This window comes from Arachis ipaensis, chromosome B05 (assembly GCF_000816755.2).
Source record: "Arachis ipaensis cultivar K30076 chromosome B05, Araip1.1, whole genome shotgun sequence".
In the NCBI taxonomy this organism is placed as follows: domain Eukaryota; kingdom Viridiplantae; phylum Streptophyta; class Magnoliopsida; order Fabales; family Fabaceae; genus Arachis; species Arachis ipaensis.
Window position 1 is genome coordinate 124,581,151 of NC_029789.2, and position 21,245 is coordinate 124,602,395.

Sequence of the window (21,245 nt, forward strand, 5' to 3'; positions counted from 1 at the left end):
ATATATAAAAATCTTACGAAAAAAAAGAGAAAGAAGCAAAAGCAAGTAGAAAAAGCCAATAGCTCTTTATACCAAAAGACAAGAGCAATAAAAAAGGGTCCAAGGCTTTGAGCATCAATGGTTAGGAGGGCCAAAAAGAAACTAAATCTTGGCCTAAACAGTTCAAGCGAGCTGCTTCCCTAACTATATGCTTGTGTCGTGAAGGTGTCAAGTGAAAAGCTTGAGACTAAGCGGTAAAAGTCGTGATCCAAAGCAAAAAGAGTGTGCTTAAAAACTCTGGACACCTCTAACTGGGGATTCTAGCAAAGCTAAATCACAATCCAAAAGGGTTCACCTAGTTAAGTGTCTGTGGCATTTATGTATCCGGTGATAATACTGGAAAACAAAGTGCTAAGGGTCACGGCCAAGACTCAAAAAGTAGCTGTGTTCAAGAATAAAAAAGAACTAAACTAGGAGAGTCAATAATATCATCTGGATTCTAAGTTCCTAAAGAGGCCAACATTTCTGAACTCCAATGGATAGTGAGATGCTAAAACTATTCAGAAGCAAAGAGTTACTAGTCCCGCTCATCTAATTAAAACTAAGCTTCATTGATACTCTAAGATTTAACATAGATTTCTCTTCTTTTTAATCCTAATTGTTTTTGGTTGCTTGGGGACAAGGAACAGTTTAAGTTTAGTGTTCTGATGAGCGGATATTTTATACGCTTTTGGGCATTGTTTTCATATAGTTTTTAGTTTGTTTTGTCTAAGTTTTATTATATTTTAATAGGTTTTAGTGCAAAATTCATATTTTTTTATTCTACTTCCAATTTTTGTGTTTTATGGTGATTTCAAGTATTTTCCAGTTGAAATCAGAGAGTTTTGATGAAGTCTGATTCAAAGACAAAGAAAGGACTGTAAATGCTATCAGATTCTGACCTCCATGCATTCAAAGGAGAATTTCTGGAGCTACAGAAGTTCCAATGGTGCGCTCTTAATGGCATTGAAAAGCTAACATCCTGGGCTTTCCAGCTATATATAATAGTTCATACTTTGCTCGAGAAATGAAGGTCCAAAACTGGCGTTCAATGCCAGCCAATTACCCTTTTCTGGTGTCAAAATGCACAAAGAGAATCCTTGGTGTTTTGACGCCCAAAGTGGTGCCAAAAGTGGCATTTCAATGCAAAAGAAGACCTTAGCACGTGGAGACATTCAAAGCTCAGCCCAAACACTCACCAAGTGGGCCCCGGAAGTGGATTTTAGCACTATCAACCTTAGTCCATCATATTTTTGTAATCCTTAGTTATTAGTTTAGTATAAATATAAAAAAAATCACTTTACTTTGAGGAGATCTTTGCCTCATTCGAACTTCATATGTATTCTTTGTATAGTATGAGTCTTTGAACCTCCTAGGTTAAGGTAAGGAGATCTGCTGAGTTTTATGAATTAATAAAAGTACTACTCTTCTATTTCAATATGTGTTTGACTATATTCCAAGATGTATCTTTGTTCTTCAACTTGATGAAGGGGATGACTGGTAAAAATCATCTTCGTTCTTCAACCTATGCACCATGTACCTGACAACCACCTGTGTTCTACTTGAGTTCAGTGAGAGACTTTGACCAGTAATTACTGAGCGACAGCTTGATTATACATCTCTTAGATGGCTAATCTACGAATTCGTTGGAGACTTCTCAAGACACCAGTTCAGCCAATTTTTTAGTAGGATCAGAAGAAGGATAGACTGCTGGAGCTTCACCCTCATTCGTACTGGGCGCACACTAAACCTAGCGTTCAGTCTATGTAAGGAAGGTTGGAGACCGCGACCGTACGACATTTCATCACTTACAGCCTGCTATGGAAGGAATCACTCACAGTTGGAGTAGACAGTAAGAAAGGATTAATTCGGAATAACAAAGCATCTCCGAGACCTCAATCTGTTTCTTACCATTGAATCCACAAGTATCTTTATTTTATGTTTATGCTTTCCTTAAAGCAAAACAAATTTTATTATCTGCCTGACTAAGAGTTACAGGATAACCATAGCTTGCTTCAAGCAAACAATCTCCGTGTGATCGAACCTTACTCACGTAAGGTATTACTTGGACGACCCAGTGCACTTGCTGGTTCAGTTGTGCGGAATATTATAGTGGTTGCAAATCTGTGCCAGGTTGTGGGTGCATCGGACAAGCCGTTCATCATGGTCCCTAACGCCAACTATGTCCCTGTATCTATGGCGATGACGCTGCCTTCATCCACTCAGCAGCCCACTGTCTCGGTGATGCTGCCTCCAGCGATGGATATTGCAGCGCCGGAATCCTCTCACGGAAGCCGGCCAGCTGATGCCCCTCCACCACCTCCCATTGTACAGTTGACGATTTAGTCTAATGACAGAACAACGTAAGTACTATTTTAAGTCTTTTATATGCTGAAAGTGTTTGATATATCATGATCATTGATTCTTGATTACTGATTCTAGTTTTAGTGAATTTAGGGTTGTAGGTTTGAACTACTAAGTGTTTGATATATTCTAATTATTGATTCTAGTTTTAGTGGATTTAGGGTTGTAGGTTTGAACTGCTGAAAGTGTTTGATATATCCTGATTATTGATTCTAGTTTAGTGGATTTAGTGGATTTATGGATGTTGCTTCTAGATTATTGACCGTTGTTCATTGATTGTTGACAATTAGTGCTATTTAAGTTAATTTGTTAATGGATAGAGTTTGTGGTGCATTCCAATTATAGATGTAACTCTGCCAAAATTTCTATAAAAAATCTCCATGTATTATGGTTATTTGCTTCTGAAGTTTTAATTTATATTGCCATATTGGTTTGTTTGTGGATTATTGATAGGTTTACGTTAAACAACGACGCATGTACTCAGGTGATGACCAACATCATCAAGCTGATGTACGACCATTCATGGCCGAGCTACAAAAAGATCCCTGCTGAGACCAGAGAGCGATGGTTTCAGAAGTGGGCGGTAAAAACTTAATATAGTGAAACCTTATTAGCTAGTTCATATCTTCTATTATATTTAATAAATATATTTTGATTAACTAATTTTAAAGTTTCTTTGTGCAGGTGAACTTTATATGGGACAAGGAGCACGATGTCCTTATCAGGAAGACATACGACCATCGAATAGATAGGCGACTGCAACAGATGCTAGAGGATGTATGTGAGAGGTGCGATCACCTCACTTCCTAGCTCTACCCAGAAATCAAGAAGGCTTTGTACATTCATTGGGAGACTGATGAAGGATTCAGGCATCGGCATCTCACAAACAGAGCTAACAGGGCATCGGCCAGGTCATCCAAGTATACCGGCAGCTCAACGACCTTCATGAAGACTAAGGTCAGGCTGGTATGTAGCTTTTCTAATTTTGTTATTAATCTAGTTATATTCTTTGACCTACCATTAGTAGGCATCCTAATATATTATTTCAATACAATATGTGTAGTTGAAGTCGTTAGACCACGATGAGACATTGGCGAAGACCTTCAAGTACACTGACACTTTGAAGGAGAATAAGGAGAGATTTGATGGTCAGCTGTCTGCGGATCATTATGTGAGTAAACATCTGACCTTGTGATATAAAATTTTTAATTAATCGTACAACTGTCATCTTAATCATAATAACATATGTTATACAGGAGTCCTACAGGCAGAGACTGGAGGCTGCAACTCAGCAATCTCAGCAAAGTGGACGCCAGTGGCTCTACTGTTTCAGTCGTTGATTCTGATGTGGTTTGGCACTATACCGCCTCAATGTTGTATAAGAATCGCGTATACGGGTTGGGATCGTTCTTCGTCATTAGTCTCTGCACCTCCATGTTGAGTCCATCGTCCGCCTTTGCCATCAGTCGAGTCGTCGATTCCGAGGAAGGCATTGATTTTAGGCTGCAGGTGCTGGATCTTACCCAGAGTCTTCATGAATAGGCTCAAAAACTGATCGAGACTCGGGAAAGGTATCAAAAGATCCTCACACGCATGACGGACACGGATGACCTCAGGCTAGAGTGGAGGGAGCAGCTGGAGTGGCTTCAGCGGATGGAGCAGGAGATGGCGGTGTACTAGGCTCAGATGCGCACTGGTGGCAGCAACCCTGCTGGTGGCAGCGGTGCTGCTGGTAGGACACAGACATCACTGCCTTCTCTGCCGCCTCAGTAGGACTACGGGAATGACGACGACGACGACTATCAGGATCTTTAGTGGTTAGGGCTTTGTTTTACTGTTTCATTGTACTTATTTGATTTATTTGTCTTTTAATTTATTTTAACATTTGATGTTTAATGTTACATATTTGGTTTTTATTATTTATAATTTGATCATTAATTGTGTAAAAAATAAATGTAAATTAAAATTAAAATTAAAAAGGAAAAAATTTTAAAATTGTCATAATATTTTTTAAAAAAAAATTGACATTACTGTCGGATCTACTGAGAGCATAATACGACGGTAATAGTGCAGAAAACAAGATATTGTGGCGCCAACTTTACTGTCGAAAAAATCCGCCAGTAACCAAATGGTTTTTCGGGCAAGTAATTCATCGTAGAATCCGACTATAATTACCGTCAGATGAAAAAATCTGATGGTAACTGGTTACCAGTGAGGTTTATACCGCTGAATTCTTTCTGACAGTAAATACGTCGATAATTAATTACCGTCGAATTTTATTCATTTTTCGACGGTACTCAGTATTTTTTTTTTTGTAGTGAAAAGTCTTCTGTGCTACCATTGTCTTCAGGTAAGTGAGTTAATATAAATTGTGATATATGTTAATTTTATAGTAACTAGTTTAGAGTAATTAGTTTTATAATTAGTTTAGAGTATTTATGTCATTTTTGTTTCTAGAATTCTCATTTATAAATAATTTGTTGTGACATTATGATATATGGTTAAGTAGCCTTGTTTAGAATAATTAGGATTTAAATTAGAGTAGGTCAAGTTGGTTAATTTGATTAATTTAGATAAATTAGTTTAGAGTTTACTATAGAGTTGAAGTTAGATTAATTTAGAGTTGAATTTAGATAAATTAAGTTAATGTAATATTAATTAGAATTTTTGGATTAGATTAATTAGTTAATTTTCATAAGATTTAAGAAATATTTCTAAAACATTTATATATTGTTCGAACGTTGTGTAATTTTAATCATAGGTTGTTTGTGCTGATAATATACCTGGGTTGTTCGTGCAGTATTGAGGTTGAATTTTTATCTCTAAACATGTTAAATTGTTTAAGTTTCATGATAGACTTACTTTTCCTAGGATAGAGTTTTAGGACGAAAGTGGGAGAAGGTTGCCTAATGGCGCCTTCTCAAAACTATTGTTTGCTGAAAAATTGTGGAGTAATAAGGGAACGCACACTAGAATAGCTAGGATTTTATGTATGCTTGAATGTTTGTTTGTTTTAATTTATGCTTGCAACTGTTTCCTCTGTAAAAATTAAGAAATTTGTTTGGTGGAGGTCTCCGAATTAATAAAAAACTATCAATTTTTCGTTAAAATTTTTTTAAGTCATGTTTAGTTAATTGAAAATTACGTTTGGTATAGGTCCCTAATTATAGCCAAAACTCTGCCCAAATTTCAAAATTTTTTTATAAGTTGTATTTTTGGTTGAATTCTAGGTTATTTGTGCCACGATGATTCCAAGTCATCGTTTGTTGATGTATGACAGGGATAACAGGCAACGAGGAAGAATAAAACCTGAGTTCTTTAAGTGGGTTGATAAGTTTGTTGCATCTGTGTTCAACATGGCCTTATAGGTCTCAAGGGATATCTAGGTGTCCATACCATAAGTGTCGGCTAACTAGGTGGCTAGGAGCTTTGGATATAACCATGCACCTTTATCGTAATGGGTTCAAGGATGGGTATCGGGTGTGGAGTGAACTCGAAGAAATTGATGAGTAAGGAATTAATCGGTCTACACTTATTGCCAATGGGTCTGAAACTCGGTCAAGGAGAGTTAACTTGGTTAGAGAAGAAAATATGGAACACATGAATTGGGAGGGAAACCAGTAAAGATACTATGAGATCGTATTTTATGCAGTTGGTGTTTGGTGTGGTATTTTACAACCACACTTACTAACCGGCAAGTGCACCGGGTCGTACCAAGTAATACCTTACGTGAGTAAGGGTCGATCCCACGAGTATTGATGGATTAAGCAACAATAGCGTTTGATAGAATTAGTTAGACAAATAGAAAATAGTGTTGAGATGCAGTATAAAAGACATTAAATAATATAAAAAATATTAAAGATAGGCAGATAAATAAGTTGGGAATAAAATATGGAGAAGATAGTTAAGGCTTCAAAGTTATCTATTTTTCCGGATTAACTTTTCTTACTAACTAATTTAATTATGCAGGATTTAATTTATGGCAAACTGTATGTGACTAGACTCTAATTCCTTAGACCTTTCTAGTCTCCTCTAAAATTCATTAACTGCCAATTCCTTGGTCAATTAATTCCAATTAGAGGGTGATAATCAATTTCTAGTTTATATGCCACAAAACTCTAATTACCCAAAAATAAAAAGATTATATGTCACGTATCCCGTTAAATCCAGATAATTAAAATTTAGGAGAAATTGTTTTCAAGCTGTTTGTTCAAGTAAAGAGCTTTTCCAAGTTTTACAAGAACTCAAATAGAAAGAGGGTCATACTTCCGTTCCACCCAAATTCATAAAATAAAGAGCAAAAACAATTCTTAAATATAAATCCATACATAAATTAAAATAGAAAAAGTAATAAAATCAATCCATACAAATAGACAGAGCTCCTAACCTTAACAGTGGAGGTTTAGTTGCTCATAGAATAGAGAGAAAATTAGGATTGTCAATTATGCTCCCCTGATGGAATGAGGTGGAATCTCCCCCAGGACCTCTCTACAAAGGAAGGAGAGTTTCTCACCTTTTATAACTAATCCTAATAAATTTAAAATCTAGTATCTAAAACTAAAAATTAAAATAATATCTTTTCCTAGAATTAAAATTTGAATTAATTTAAATAATCAAATCTTCAATGGATGGATGGGGACCACTTGAATTGTCCATTCTGCAGATCGCTCATGTGACGCGTCCGCGTCGTCCACGCGTTCGCGTCATTTGTGCAGATTCCAGTCTACGCGATCGCGTCAGGCACGCGATCGCGTCATTGCGATTTCCTCCATTCCGCGCGGTCGCGTGAGCCATGAGTCTGCGTCGGTATTCGCTGGTCATCTCCTTGGCTTCTTCTCTTTCTCTGCAGAAACTCCGTCAAATTCCGCCAAATGCTACCTAAAATAAACAGTATTTTACAAAACTCAAAATGGCATCCATAGTGGCTAAAATATAATTAATTCTTAATTAAACTCAACAAATTAGATGCAAATTCACTAGGAAAAGATAGACAAGATGCTCACGCATCAGTGTTCAAGCTACAAAAAATATCGAGAAAGAGCCTAACTTGGATGCGCCTAGATTTTATCATTTGTTAGAGTTTGCTGTACAATCAGTGTTTGAGGTTTGCGTTCACTCTCAATTACCTGCCTGTGTTAGAATGATGAGTATTAAGTCTGAGTCAAACAACACCCAAGAGTCCTTTGATAAGTGAACCACCATTCGTAACAAACTAGTACCAGCTGGAACTACTTGATCCCTCGTAACCATTATTAGGCAAAAAAACTAGCTTCAAAACTAGGACTTAATTAGGTGAAAATTGATTGCTGAACAAATCGTTACATGCTTTATTACAAGGGGGATGTAGAACTCATGACACTTGCAAATTTTGTGAGACATCAAGGTATCAAGCAGAGAGAGAGGGATTGATAAATGGAGGCTGAAAAGAGTTTCACTCATAAGAATGCACTACTTGCCACTAATTCCTAGGCTAAAAAGATTGTATGCATTCATGAGTTCGACCGCTCACATGACATGGCATAGTAACAATAAGAGTAACACTAGTTTTATGATGCATCCAGCACATGGAGAGGCTTGGAAGCACTTTGATCAAGTTCACCCTATCTTTGCCAGAAAGCCTCAAAATGTAAGATTAGCATTGTGTTTTGTGGATTCACACCGAGCTCTAAATTTGGTAACTCGTACTCCTATATGCTTGTTGTAGTGACTCCCTATAATCTGCTTTTCAAAATGTGCATGAAGGATCCATACATATTTCTAACTTGTATCATACCTAGTCCAAGCAACCCTAAAATCAAAGTTGATGTGTTCCTAGCTGAATGAGTTGTGGAGTGTTAGAATAGAGACTTATGACATTTTAACTAAAACAAACTATTGCGTTGATGTGGACCATCAATGACTTTTTTGCATATAGGATGTTATCGGGTTGGTCCACTCAAGGCAGGATGATAAAGAAGATCTTCTACTACCACATGGCGAACCATCCTCATCAAATTGTAGAGGACGTGCAGATGAGAAGGGACCACCTGACGTAGTGGCTTTGACCAGACATTAAGAAGTCGCTTTTTTTATATGGGAAAATGTATGAGGGTTTTAGACCTTGTCAAGCCATGAATAAGGCCAATAGGCCGTCTACCACGGTTATGAAGACAAAGGCTAAAATAGTATAACTTCTTTTAATATGATAAGCTAGTTTATCTTTGTTTGTTTAATTGATTGTCACTTCTTTTAGTCTGCTTGTCTAATATATGTAAACAAAGTCACAGGATTGTCTTGTTACCATCGCGGAGATCTTCAAGAAAACCCATACATTCAAGGAGAACAAAGAAATATTTGTTGATCAGCGGTCTATGGACTTTTATGTAAGTAATCGACTAAAAATAATTTATTAACATACTATCATATCTATAATTGTCTTAACAATCACATTAAATGTGTTAGGATTTATACACCCAGAACTTTGAGACTGCAACCTAGCAATCTCAGCAAAAGTGGGGAGGATCAATGCCACGAGCACATCTGTGGTGGATCCTGATGCTGTGTGGGGTTAGATTGCATCCGAGCTGCAGAAGAATTGCATCTTCGGAGGAGGTCGTTCTTCATCAGCAACCTTCGCACGTCCACCTTCAGGTCTTCCTCCACTTCGGCCACCAATCCTACAGATATGCAAGACGTAGATATACGTGAACAGGTCCATATCCTGACCCAGATAACGTAGGATTAGGGTTAGCAAGTGCATTTGGTTGAGGAGAGGTACAATGAGCCCTTCTCATGCATAGCAGAAAAGGATGCTCGCACTACAAGAAAAAAGGTTAATGGCCACGCTTCTTTTGCCACACTTTAGAAGCGTGGACAAAATTGGTCAATGGCCACGCTTTTATAACGGTGGCGATTGAATAGAGATTTGGCCATGTTTTTTTTCTATGCTTCAAAAGCGTGGAAAAAGGGTCAATGGCTACGCTTTTATGAGGGTGGCAATTGATTCGATATTTGGCCACGCTTTTTTTGCCACGCTTAAAAAGCGTAGCCATAGAGAGAAATCGGTACGCTTTTAAAGCATGACGACATGGTTTTATTATAGTGGCATTTTTAAAGTGTGGCCGTTTCCTACAAGTCTTTTGGCATGCTTTAAAAGTGTGGCCAAAAGGTTCCCCCAAAAAAATTTTCAAACTCTCGCCTACCCTTTGCACGTATCCCTAAGCTCTTTCAGATAACCCTTCATTGTGCCTAAGCCCTAACTTGTTCAAAGACCCCTAAGCTCTTTCAGAGAACTCCTTCTTCAAACATTAAATCGTTCAAAGAACTAACTCTAAGCCCTCTATTCAATATTCATTGTGCCTCACCTTAACCCTCTCTTCATTGTGCCTTACCCTCACCGGCGACGACAGTACTCCGAAGAACCCCAGCACTCCACGAAGTACCACGACACTCTGCGAAGAACATCGATGTGCTCCCAATGCCTCCGCCAGCAATCCCTCTTCTGGCACCCCTAACCCTTCTTATGCGGTGACTCTCTCTGGTGGTGACTCCCTCCGCTCACCTGCCATCGCAAATCCTCCTCCAATGCTGCCTCCGCTGCCACTCCCTTCCGTCGCTGCTAACCTCTAATCCTCTGTTGTCCCTCTCTCTGGAGCCGCTCCCTTCCTTGTCTAGGGGCCCTTCCATCGATACTTCATTGCTGGTTTTGAGAGAAGGTAAACCCTATTTATTAAACTCTATAATCAAACCAGATAACAAAAGAGTGTTGAAGTTTAATTTAATTGGTTTTTGTATCTTTCTATATAGTTCCAACACTAAATGAAACTCGTGTCCAATTCCACGATTTCTGAGATTGACACTGTTGGGTTGTTTTTAATTTTAAAAGATTGTAATTTGTGCTGGCTGGTACTCTGTATGCGGACGATATCAAAGAAACAACAAAGGGAGGTAGCTAGATGGCTAGCAATTGGGGGGATTGTCCTCGTGTCATTGTTGCTTTTATAACAAGTATATGAGATCTGATATTTTGTTATTGAATTTTACTTGGTTATTTTTTCTTCAATTCTCTATTTTCTTAGCTTAAAGGACAAATTCCAGTGAAGATTGTAGTTTGTTTGTCGACTATGGAATAAAAATATGTCTTAGAATTCATGTTATTATTATTATATGGGTATCAAACTATAGTGAATTAAAGCAGATTGAGGGAGGAATAATGAAATGTATTTGCTTATTTAACCTTGTTTGATTCCTAAGCATTGAAATTTCAGGCTTCAGAATTATTAAAACATATTGGAGTCTATAAATAAAACCTTTTCCCTTAGAGGTTTGTACCCTGAGATTTTGTCATGGTAATTTAATACTTCACCTACTAGTATGCAAAATTAGTCTTAAAAATTTAATGTCACTTTTGTTTGGTTATGTTAAAACATATTCTTGGTGATGACAAGGTTTGTCAACTTGGGGAGACATTTTTGGCATTGTGAGAATGAATCAATGAAGAAAATAATCGTTCTATTGTATAAATTAATAGTAAAATTTAATTTAGGAATCTTTTTAAGCTTGCTAGAAATAAATTGTTTCATGGCATAAAAAACTGAATTATTATTGTTATTACTATTATAGATAAGACTAAAATAACTCTAATAATATACTAATACCTTAAAGGGGAGTCTTTGACCACAACACACTAATGCAATGCATGCATATGCAAATTCTCAACTTTTTTGGCTTCTTACTTGTTACACTCTGTTGCTTCCAGTTGCTGAGAATATCCAAATCAAAATTAGCAAAAGAAGAAGGTAACTCTGAAACTCATCTTTCCAGGTGATGATGAAATTCTTAGTTCAAAAGATTTCATTAATGTTGGTTTTGAGTTAATGACCTATCTCCCTATTTTCTAGCTCCTCTTTGAGTGATTTTTGGGAAGAAACTGACCAAAATGAAAAACAAATGAAATTGATGTTGTCTCCTTCAATTTGAAAACTTCACTATGTGAAATTATAGAGAGTACACCAGGATCTTGGCAGACCCTACAGCCTTATACATTTATTTTTTATTATTTTCTATGTACTTTCACTTGCCTAATTAATAGTTATGTGAAATATAGAGGAATTCTTCAAGTTGATATTGGACTCACTTGTAGTGGGTAAAGCTTCAAATTTCTCTAGTTACTGAAATGAGAATTCTAATATTCTATGCTTCTTTATTTTCATTTTTTTACTGATAGTTTTCCTTCTATCAACAGAGATTTTGCATACAATTGTTTAAATGATACAATTCCAAAGGAATGGGCTCAATGAATTTAACTTCCATGTGAGTCACTTTGAACTACTGAATCTTTGAACATAATTTGTCATTATATTGTTCTTATATTTGATTACATATTTCATATAACATGATGCAGCTCTCTTGTGAATCGCTTGTTAGGGGAAATTCCAAAGCATCTAGGAAATATTACTGCTCTCACATACTTGTATGTTTTGAGATTTTAAGTCTATTCATTCATATAGTGTGCCTTTTTAAACATTCACTGAAATGGTAGTTTTGAAACATTAATTAGGATACTGGAAGCAAATAATTTTTCTGGAGTTGTTCCACCTGAACTTGGGAAGCTGATCAACTTGCAGACCTTGTAAGACCTTTGTGCCATTTATACTTTTTAATAATATGATTTTTTTATTTTAATTATTTCTTAAAATCTGTTTCTGAAATATTACCACTGAAGGGTACTGTCATCAAATCAGTTGACCGGGAATTTACCATCGGCACTTTGAACTTTCCCCACCATACTCAACAGAAAATGGAAGACACTGCTCCTATTTCCAAAGGTCTCCTCCTATCACAGATCTTCCAAGTACTTCTCTTCCTCCTTCTTGTCCTAATAATAATAAGCCTAATAGAAAAATCCAAATCCTAACATGTGTTAATTTTAACAATAATGCTCCACATCCATACAAAAAATACATCCAAGTTATCCAAGCTATTTTTCCTAGACGCGCTTCTCCCACCCCCCCAACTCGTTTGCGATACACGCACTTAACATATTAACGTAAATCTTCTCTGCTGCAACCTAAACCTTCTTCTCTACTCGCGTTCTTCTTCTTCATTTTCTTTATCGATTTGCATTGCATTCAACGTAATAATCTTCGTCGTTCTTTTCTGCTCGCATCTATCTTCTTTATTTTTTTCTTCGATCTGCTTACGTTGCATTTATCTTCTTCCCATTCTTCTTCGTTTTCTTTTTCGATCTGCACATAGCTTTTATCTTCTGAATCAAAACAATGAATGATTCAACTTCAAATCTGTTGAATGAGAGCGATTTGGATTATTCTTCTGAATCCTATCAAGTGGACGAGGTTTGGATTATTCAATTTTGAATCGAATTTAATGGAATACAATCGTTAAATTGAACTGAATTGAATTGAATGCACATAGGTGTTCTGAATTGAATTGAATTGATAATCTCTAAATTAAATTTGATTTTATATAATGGATAATGTTTCGTTCATTTAGTACTATACAATTGTTTCACCTTAAGTACATGTTCTGTTCTCTATGCAAACAGCCTTTCGAATTTGAATTTATATAATGGATAATGTTCCGTTTATTTAGTACTATACAATTGATTCACCTTAAGTACATGTTCTGTTCATTATGCAGACAGCCTTTCGAATTTGAATTTATATAATGTATAATATTCCGTTCATTTAGCACTATACAATTGTTTCACCTTAGTAACATATTCGGTTCATTATGCTGACCAGGTGTGTTGTGGATGAACAATTTGTTCCAAAGGTCGGGATGATTTTCAAGACACTAGAAGAAGCTGAAAAGTTCTACAAAAATTATTCCAAACTTGCTGGGTTTTTCTACCAAAATAAGGAACACGACTTGGAAGGGAGACGAGATTAAGAATCAACTAATCGTATGCAGCAGAGAGGGGAGGTGGAAATCCAAGATATCTCCAACTCTTAAGACTAACCCTTCAGCCGGGTTAAACTGTCCAGCGAGGATCGACATACACATAATGAAGGACATCGGTCTTTGGACAATTTCCAATGTTGTTCTGAATCATTCGCACCCCTGCTGTCCAGACCATCCAGAGATGATCAAATAACACAGGGAGCTATGCATGTTCGTGTGTCGCACCATCGAAACCAACGAGGAAGCTGGAATCAAACTGAGCAAAACTTACCAATCATTCGTAGCAGCAGCTGACAGTCATCGGGAACTAAGTTCTATAGAAAAAGACGTGAGGAATTACATCATAAGGGAAGTACAGAATATTTTCGAACAAGAGGACACCAAAGAATTTGGGAAGTACTTATGAAGAATGAAAGAGAAGAACCAAAATTTCTTTTTCGAGCTCAACCTCAAAGGCGATCACTCCATCAAACATGCATTCTAGGCCAACGCAAGAAGCAGGGCTGCATGCGAGTATTTCAGAGACGTTGTTTCATTCGACACCATGTACAACACAAATAGGTATTTGGTTCACTGAAATATAGTTTAAGGATCAGTGACTATACAATTTTCGGTTCATAACTGTGTGGTTGTGTCCATTTATACAGGTACAATATGGTTTTTTGGTTCTTCTCGGATGCGCCTTGATGAAAAACGAGGACATCCAATCATTAAAATGGCTATTCGAATATTGGCTCCATTGCATGGGAGGGAAGGTACCAAAAGGAATTCTCACCGACCAATGCGCATCAATGCAAAGGGCCATCGAGATGTGCATGCCAACAACAATTCACCGGTGGTGCATCTGGCACATCATGAAGAAGATCCCAAACAAACTAAACGGCTATAACCGACATGAAGAAATCGAACAAGAGATGAGCCACGTCGTTTGGAACTCATTCACAAAAGATGCATTCGACAAGAACTAGAACAATTTCGTCAGAAAGTACGGCCTCGGAGGCAACAAGTGGCTCTCAGGTAACCGAGGTTTTAATTCGAATTATTTTTATGCCGTTACTTTTTTGGTTAAATGTGAACAACTTTCGGTTTAACCCAGCTTAGGTTTTCAGTTCATTCTGCAGAGCTATACGAGGAATGGCATATATGAATTCCAGTTTACTTGGATCACCACTTTTGGTCCAGTATGAGAAGCACATAGGAGCAAGAGCATGCACGCATTTTTTAACAAGTTCATCACATGCAACAGCTCCTTGAGTCAATTTGTGAAGCAATACGACAATTGCCTAGCAAGCAGAGAGTAAAGAGAGAGAGAATTTGAGGCTACAAATTTTCACATTGTGATACCATGCGCAACAAAATCAACAATAAAGGCTCAATTTCAGCACGTGTATACCTATGAGAAGCTCAAGGAAGTTCAAGCACAATTCAGAGGAAAGGTGAACTGCATCACAAGATCAAAGCATTCCACCCTAGGTTTTACAACATACGAAGTCATAGAGCAGGTTTCTAACTCCACATTCAACAAGTTTTTCGTCACCCACTACACTGTAAACACAAGAGGTAAAGTGTCAGTGCCTGTTGTTTGAGTCAAGGGACGTACTGTGCTGCCATTCTCTGAGCGTCTTAAGCTTCGAGCGAGTATATAACTGATGAGCGGGTATTTTATACATTTTTTGGCATCATTTTCATATAGTTTTCATTATGTTTTAGTTAAGTTTTATTATATTTTCATAGGTTTTAGTGCAAAATTCATATTTTTGGATTCTACTTTGAGTTATAGTGTTTTATGATGATTTCAGGTATTTTCTGACTGAAATCAGAGAGTTTTGATAAAGTCTGATTCAGAGACAGAGGAGGGACTGCAGATGCTGTTGGATTCTGACTTCCATGCACTCGAAGGAGCATTTCTAGAGCTACAGAAGTCCAAATGGCGTGCTCTCAACTGCATTGGAAAGTTGACATTTAGGGCTTTCCAGCAATATATAATAATACAATGGCACTCAAAGGACAATAAAAGCTCAAAACTGGCATTCAACGTCAGCTACCTACCCCAGTTCTGGAGTTGAACGCCTAAAAGGGAGCAGCTGGCGTCCAACACCCAAAAGGGAGTCCAAAGTGGGCGTTCAACGCCCTAGAGGGAGTACCAACTCATGGCAGCACTTAATCTCAGTCCAAACACTCACCAAGTGGGCCCTGGAAGTGGATTTTCGTGCTACAAGACTAGTTTATCTTATTTCTGTAATCCTTAGTTATTAGATTAGTATATATAGAACAAGGATCACCCTTGTTCAGAACTTTTGATCTTTTCCACTTTACATTTCATATTGTTTGTACAGTATGAGCTACTAAACCTCCTAGGTTGAGGTTAGGAGCTCTACTGAGTTTCATGAATTAATAAAAGTACTACTGTTCTATTTCAATTCGTGTGTGACTCTATTCTAAAATGTATCTTCGTTCTTCAACCTTATAAATGGGATGACCCGTGACAATTATCTTCTTTCTACATGGGTTCAGTGTGAGACCAGACCCGGAGATCACTGAACCACCAGCTTGATTATACATCTCTTAGACGGCTAATCCATGACTTCATTGGGGACTTCTCCAGACACCAGTTCAGTCGAGGTATGAGGAGATTAGGGTCTTTATGATAGAGGCTAGAACCAAGGAGAAGCATTCTCTGATCCGGAAGATTTGACCTTGTCTGTGGCATTTTGAGTAGGATCATCAAGGGGATAGACTGCGGGAGCTTCACCCTCGTTCAGATTGGGCGCACACTAAACCTGGCGTTCGGCCTGAAGGAGGAAGATTGGCGGCCATGACCATATGGCGATGATCACTTACAGCCTGCTATGGAAGGAATCACTCACAGTTGGGGTAGACAGTAAGAAAGGATTGATTCAGAAGAATGAAGCATCTCTGAAGCCTCAACCATCTTCTTACTATTGAATTTCCAACTACTAAGTAACTTTATCTTTATTTTATGCGTTCTTCACAACAAACATCTTTTATATCTGCCTGACTAGGATTTTACAAGATAACCCTTGCTTGTTCAAGCCGACAATCTCTGTGGGATCGACCCTCACTCACCTGAGGTATTACTTGGACGACCCAGTGCACTTTCTGGTTCAGTTGTGCGGAGTTCTAATTTCCGTGCACCAATAATGTCGCACCAAAATACATACTGGAATGCTGGAGCAAGAACATAAAGAGGAGGCACACACATATCAAGAGCATCCAAGACGAGTCTCTATTGGAGTCGAGAAGTAAGAGATTCTATGATTTGGTGTTTCGTTCCCACAATATCTGCGAATTTACCTCAGAGTCCGAGGAGCTGACTGGAATTCTGCACCAGGCCTTTGACAATGTTATGGCGGAGATGCAAAAATATCAAGCGAGAAGCAAAGGAAAAAGTTCATTATCCCACGAAGAAGCGACGTTGAGCGATGTGAACGACCTTCGAAGCCCGCCACGTGTCAACACAACAGGCCGACGCAAGAACAGTCTAGGATCAAACTTGAAAAAAAAAGATCTCAAACGCCACGAAGAAAAAGAAAAAGCCAGATCCAAGCGAGGTAATATTAATTTGCTTTTGATTTAGAGAAAAATTCATTTGTACATTTTGCTAATATACGATTTATTTTCTATTTTGCATTTGAACCTTTTAGACAGCGGATCAACGATTCAGTCAAGCTCCAGTTTTTACAATGCACTGGATATGAATTATCCCAGAGAAGATTGTAGGAGTTTTAGTTTTTATTAACATAAATTTCCATTCATGTATGAGCAAAATTTGGTTCATTGAAGTTAGTCTTTATTGAATAGTCACTTTTTTGTTTTTGATATTAGCTTTCTGAAATTCTTTATTGAATAGTCACTTTTTTGTTTATTGAATAGTCACTTTATTCTATTATTTCAAAGAGTTTAGGTGTTTCTGAAACTGAATACTGATAGAAATATTTGTTTAAAATTAGCTCTCTGCTATATTGATATAGGCACTTTATCGGTTCAATTAGTGTGTTAATTTCGGTTCATTTATATTTTTGGGCTTCTTAATTTTTAATAAATACCCTGATTCCATTCACTGTGAACCTAGAACAAAACAAGAGCCAGACAGTTCCAACAGATATATAAATTAACATTAGATTAGATTTCCAATAACATTTACATTAATATTCACATATATACATTCAAAGAAGCAGTGTTTTCTTTTTTAAACAAGTTAAACAAAATAGTGTTAATTACAACCAATCAAACAAAGTATATCCTATTTACTATCTATATCTCCAGATGAGAATTTACAAAAAGGGCTAGAGAGGACAGCAGATGGCTTCGGGAGTCTTATTGTTTTTGATGCCCGAATCACTTGGTCTCTAGTTTTGTTGATTTTGTGCAATAGAATATTTGGATCATATTCGAGCCTGAAGGCATCAATCTCTTCCTACATTTCAATTGAAAGGAATTAGTTACATAAAAAATGAACATAATTGAAACAAGAAATAAAAGAATTTTATTAATTTAGAAACTACTAACTTGTGTCCAAGCTTTATATTGATACCTCTTCCTTTTTCTGATCTTCCGAGGATCAATTGTTTCAAGCCACTTCGTGACGTATATTACATAATCATAGCTAAGCAAGAATTACGTAAAATACGATTAATAGTACACAAAATAAAACACATTAAAAATAGCACTATAGAAGAGAAAGATGTTTACCTTGTGATAAGTGTATTTTTTATACGCTTTTCATATCATTTTCATAGTATTTTTAAGTAGATTTTAGTAAGTTTTAGTGCAAAAATTACCTTTTGGATACTACTTTGAGTTTTTGTATTTTTTTTTATGCTTTCAGGTGATTTTTGGGTGAAATTGGCAAAATTTAGCAAAGCCTTGTTCAAAGACAAAGAAAGGATAGCAGATGCTGTCAAATTCTGACCTCCGTGCATTCCAACGAGCATATCTTGGGCTACAGAGGTTCAATCGATGCGGTCTCAATAATGTTTGAAAGCTAACTTCCAGCGCTTTCCAGAAATATATGATAGTCTATACTTTTATTTTGGAATCACTGCCCAAAATGAGCGTTGAACACCCACATCTGGAATTCAACACCCAAGAAGGACCAACCTCCCAAGTTGAACGCCCAAAACTGGCGTTCAACGCCCAAAACTGGCATTCAACGCTAGCCAGGGAGTAAAAGGCAGCGAGCTTACCCCCTAATGGGCATTCAACACCCATTTCTCAAGTTGGACGCCAAGTCTTTAGCCCAAACACTCACCAAGTGAGCCCAAAGTTGATTTTCGCACTCTTTAGTCTATTTTATTTCCTTTTTGTAATTTTTAGTTAAACTTAATATCTTTTTAGGTCTAGAATAGTATATATAGGAGAAGGTCACCCATGTTTAGGATCTTCTTCCGCATTATCACACATTACTTTTCTTTTCTGTAAAGTATGAGCAACTAAACCTCCTAGGTTAAGGATAGGAGCTCTGCTTATTCCCATGGATTAACATTATTACTTCTCTATTTCAATATATGTTTGATTCCATTCTATGATGTATTGTCGTTCTTCATCTTAATGAATCTGGGGTGGAACGAGAGTTTGACCCCTTATTTTACATGAGTTCTTGCGAGTCCCTAACCGGATAGTATTGAGCTATAGCTTGAGAATACATCACCTAAATCAATAAGTTATCTGGGCTAATTGAGATATGTGACATATAATCTTGTTAGTTATGGATAATTGAGATTTCTGTGGCGCTAAGGCTAGAATACTGAGCTTCATTCTCCGATCCACAAGATCTGACCTTGTCTGTGACGTTTTAAGTAGGATCAATAGAGATTGAATTGTGTGAGCTCCATCCTCGTTTACATTAAATGACCACTGACACCGGCATTTGATGTGGATTAGAGGAGATTAATTGACCACTAGCCCTGGCGTTAATCACTTACAGCCTTGCCATAGAATAAATCATTTGTTGTTAAAGTAGTCGGTAAGAAGTACTAATCCGGAAGGATAAGCATCTCCGAGGCCTTAACTGATTTCTCATTATTATTTCTACACTAATTCTGTACTTCTTTCTTTGTTATTTTTTTATGCGCTTACAACAACAACTTCCTTTTCAATTTGCCTGACTAAGTCTAGCAAGATAACTATTGCTTGCTCAATCTAGTAATCCTCGTGGGATCGACCCTCACTCACCTGAGGTATTACTTGGACGACCCGGTGCACTTGCCGTTTCAGTTGTGCAAGTTCAATTTTTGCGCACCAAGTTTTTGGCGCCGTTGCCGGAAATTGTTTGTGATTGACAAACTACCGATTGTCTTGTTGCTTAGATCAGGTATTTTTATCAGTTTTTGATTATGTATTCCCCTTTGAGTTTCTAATTTAAGGTTTTACTTATTTCTATATTTTCGAAAATTCTTCTTATTTTCTCTTATTTGATTTCAAGATTTTTAAGTTTGGTGTCCTTTTAGTGTTTTTCTCTTTTATTTTTCGAAAAACTTTAAAAAAAAAATCTTCTCTTGAATTTTCGAAAACTTTTGCATCCGCATCTTAGTCTCATTCAATTTCAAATTCTAAAAGTTTGGTGTTATCTTTTTCCTTCTTTTTGAATTTCATAAAATTTTTAAAACCCTTTCCTTTAAATTTTCAAAAATTACTTAATCCTTATCTTATCTTGATTCAAAATTTTTATGTATGGTATTCCATTAGTGAACATTTTGTTTAATTCAATTTTCTTTAATCATATCTTTTTTATCTTTCTTGATCTTTAATCTTTTTCTTTTCTTTAAAAGTTTCAAACTTTGTTATCTTATCGATATTTTAAAATTCAAATTTTAAAGTTTAGAGTTTCTTTAGCTTTTCTTTCTTTAATTTTGAAATTCAAAATCTTTATTTGACCTTTTCCCTCTTAATTTTCAAAAAATAATTTAAAAACCAAATCTTCTATCTTTATTTTCAAATCTTTTTTTAATTAATTGTTTGCCGTATCTTATTTTAATTTTTTAGTTTGGTGTTTCTTTAGCCTTTCTTTCAAATTTGAATTTCAAAACCTTTATTTGACTTTTTCTTTCTAATTTTTTTTTTTTAATTTTTGTTATCTTATCTTATTTTCATTTGAATTCAAATTTTAAAGTTTGGTATTCCTTTAGTGTTTTCTCTTCCCGTTTTAATTTTGAAAATTTTTAAACCTCTTTCTTTTTAATTTTTTTTAAGAAATTTTTTCGAAATTTTTAAGTTATCTTTTTTCTATTTTCTAATTAGTATTTTATTTTTATTCATTTATTTTCAAAATTTAAAAAAATTAAAAAAATTTAGGAGTAATTCTTGCATTCTCATTTCGAACTTTCTTGTAAATTGCTTACTTTACCTTACTCTATTTCTTTTTGGGTATCTCATTGGGAGTTTTCTAGACTTTGACATAGAAACTCCCACTTTTCTTTGTCTCTTGTTGGTTTAGGAACACCAAAATCACCATGAATCCAATTGGGAGTGCACAACCCAAACAAACTTTGGGATCCCATACAGCTCCCACTCCTAACTTCTATGGAAGGAGTATTAGTGTACCTCCTATTGACATAGATGACTTTAAGGTCAACATAGACCTGATCATGCTAATGCAGCAAAATTTTCAGTTTTATGGACACCCACAGGAAGACCCCAATAAATTCATCTCCGACTTCCTGTAGTTTTGTGACATTGTGGAAATCGATGGAATGGACCCTGAAGTCCACAGGCTAATACTCTTCCCATTTGCTGTGAGGGATCAAGCAAAGCTATGGTAGAATGCTAAACCCAGAGGAAGTTTGAACACTTGGGAAAAGCTTGTTAACATATTCCTGAACAAGTTCTCTCCCTCGCAGAGATTAACTAAGCTAATGATAGACGTTCAGACTTTCAGGCACGAAGAGAGCGAGTCCCTCTATGATGCTTGGGAGAGGTACAAGCTGAGGCTCAGGAGATGC

At 36.6% G+C, this 21,245-nt stretch overlaps 3 long non-coding RNA genes across 3 annotated transcripts in view; 2 read left to right on the top strand and 1 right to left on the bottom strand.

Moving 5' to 3' along the window:
• Window positions 1–6,290, top strand: part of LOC110262995 — a 12,498-nt gene extending 6,208 nt beyond the window's left edge. The window contains exons 2-3 of the long non-coding RNA XR_002348008.1: window positions 2,039–2,050; window positions 6,280–6,290. This is a non-coding gene — a long non-coding RNA (uncharacterized LOC110262995). The remainder of the gene's footprint in view (window positions 1–2,038; window positions 2,051–6,279) is intronic.
• On the bottom strand, window positions 9,546–10,153 carry LOC110262996. The gene is made up of 3 exons (XR_002348009.1): window positions 10,083–10,153; window positions 9,774–9,992; window positions 9,546–9,725 (listed from the first exon to the last, which is right to left on the bottom strand). It is a non-coding gene; the product is annotated as an uncharacterized LOC110262996 (long non-coding RNA).
• The window catches only part of LOC110262997, a 21,483-nt gene continuing 12,139 nt past the window's right edge, over window positions 11,902–21,245 (top strand). The window contains exons 1-2 of the long non-coding RNA XR_002348010.1: window positions 11,902–11,992; window positions 12,086–12,214. This is a non-coding gene — a long non-coding RNA (uncharacterized LOC110262997). The remainder of the gene's footprint in view (window positions 11,993–12,085; window positions 12,215–21,245) is intronic.